The 1,916-nt window shown below is 53.2% G+C and overlaps 1 non-coding gene across 1 annotated transcript in view; it reads left to right on the forward strand.

Annotated features, from left to right (window-relative positions):
- Positions 1-203: 203 nt before the first annotated feature.
- LOC126453764 (small subunit ribosomal RNA) overlaps positions 204-1,916 on the forward strand; it is a 1,910-nt gene continuing 197 nt past the window's right edge. Inside the window, exon 1 of the ribosomal RNA XR_007585048.1 lies at positions 204-1,916. This exon is cut by the window's right edge and continues 197 nt beyond it. This is a non-coding gene — a ribosomal RNA (small subunit ribosomal RNA).

Below are 1,916 nucleotides of genomic sequence, written 5' to 3' on the forward strand. Positions count from 1 at the left end.
GCGATTGCGCCTCTCTCGAACCCGACCAAGTACTTAGGACGGCGCTGCGCGCCGCCGGGACCTGAGAGGGTTTCGAGGTGTATGGTGCAGGGGAGCTCAGCCTCCTCCTGTTTGCAGAATAATTGAGCGGACGCTTGCGTGTTCGCGCGGGCCCCCGGGACACACTCCCGGGCGGCCGGCTGCTCAGCTCTAGTTGACGCAGCTCCCTGGTTGATCCTGCCAGTAGTCATATGCTTGTCTCAAAGATTAAGCCATGCATGTCTCAGTACAAGCCGCATTAAGGTGAAACCGCGAATGGCTCATTAAATCAGTTATGGTTCCTTAGATCGTACCCACGTTACTTGGATAACTGTGGTAATTCTAGAGCTAATACATGCAAACAGAGTCCCGACCAGAGATGGAAGGGACGCTTTTATTAGATCAAAACCAATCGGTCGGCTCGTCCGGTCCGTTTGCCTTGGTGACTCTGAATAACTTTGGGCTGATCGCACGGTCCTCGTACCGGCGACGCATCTTTCAAATGTCTGCCTTATCAACTGTCGATGGTAGGTTCTGCGCCTACCATGGTTGTAACGGGTAACGGGGAATCAGGGTTCGATTCCGGAGAGGGAGCCTGAGAAACGGCTACCACATCCAAGGAAGGCAGCAGGCGCGCAAATTACCCACTCCCGGCACGGGGAGGTAGTGACGAAAAATAACGATACGGGACTCATCCGAGGCCCCGTAATCGGAATGAGTACACTTTAAATCCTTTAACGAGTATCTATTGGAGGGCAAGTCTGGTGCCAGCAGCCGCGGTAATTCCAGCTCCAATAGCGTATATTAAAGTTGTTGCGGTTAAAAAGCTCGTAGTTGGATTTGTGTCCCACGCTGTTGGTTCACCGCCCGTCGGTGTTTAACTGGCATGTATCGTGGGACGTCCTGCCGGTGGGGCGAGCTGAAGGCGTGCGACGCGCCTCGTGCGTGCTCGTGCGTCCCGAGGCGGACCCCGTTGCAATCCTACCAGGGTGCTCTTGAGTGAGTGTCTCGGTGGGCCGGCACGTTTACTTTGAACAAATTAGAGTGCTTAAAGCAGGCAAGCCCGCCTGAATACTGTGTGCATGGAATAATGGAATAGGACCTCGGTTCTATTTTGTTGGTTTTCGGAACCCGAGGTAATGATTAATAGGGACAGGCGGGGGCATTCGTATTGCGACGTTAGAGGTGAAATTCTTGGATCGTCGCAAGACGAACAGAAGCGAAAGCATTTGCCAAGTATGTTTTCATTAATCAAGAACGAAAGTTAGAGGTTCGAAGGCGATCAGATACCGCCCTAGTTCTAACCATAAACGATGCCAGCCAGCGATCCGCCGCAGTTCCTCCGATGACTCGGCGGGCAGCCTCCGGGAAACCAAAGCTTTTGGGTTCCGGGGGAAGTATGGTTGCAAAGCTGAAACTTAAAGGAATTGACGGAAGGGCACCACCAGGAGTGGAGCCTGCGGCTTAATTTGACTCAACACGGGAAACCTCACCAGGCCCGGACACCGGAAGGATTGACAGATTGATAGCTCTTTCTTGATTCGGTGGGTGGTGGTGCATGGCCGTTCTTAGTTGGTGGAGCGATTTGTCTGGTTAATTCCGATAACGAACGAGACTCTAGCCTGCTAACTAGTCGCGTGACATCCTTCGTGCTGTCAGCGATTACTTTTCTTCTTAGAGGGACAGGCGGCTTCTAGCCGCACGAGATTGAGCAATAACAGGTCTGTGATGCCCTTAGATGTTCTGGGCCGCACGCGCGCTACACTGAAGGAATCAGCGTGTCTTCCTAGGCCGAAAGGTCGGGGTAACCCGCTGAACCTCCTTCGTGCTAGGGATTGGGGCTTGCAATTGTTCCCCATGAACGAGGAATTCCCAGTAAGCGCGAGTCATAAGCTCGC

The sequence above is a fragment of the Schistocerca serialis genome, unplaced genomic scaffold, assembly GCF_023864345.2.
Source record: "Schistocerca serialis cubense isolate TAMUIC-IGC-003099 unplaced genomic scaffold, iqSchSeri2.2 HiC_scaffold_960, whole genome shotgun sequence".
NCBI classification, from domain to species: Eukaryota; Metazoa; Arthropoda; class Insecta; order Orthoptera; family Acrididae; genus Schistocerca; species Schistocerca serialis.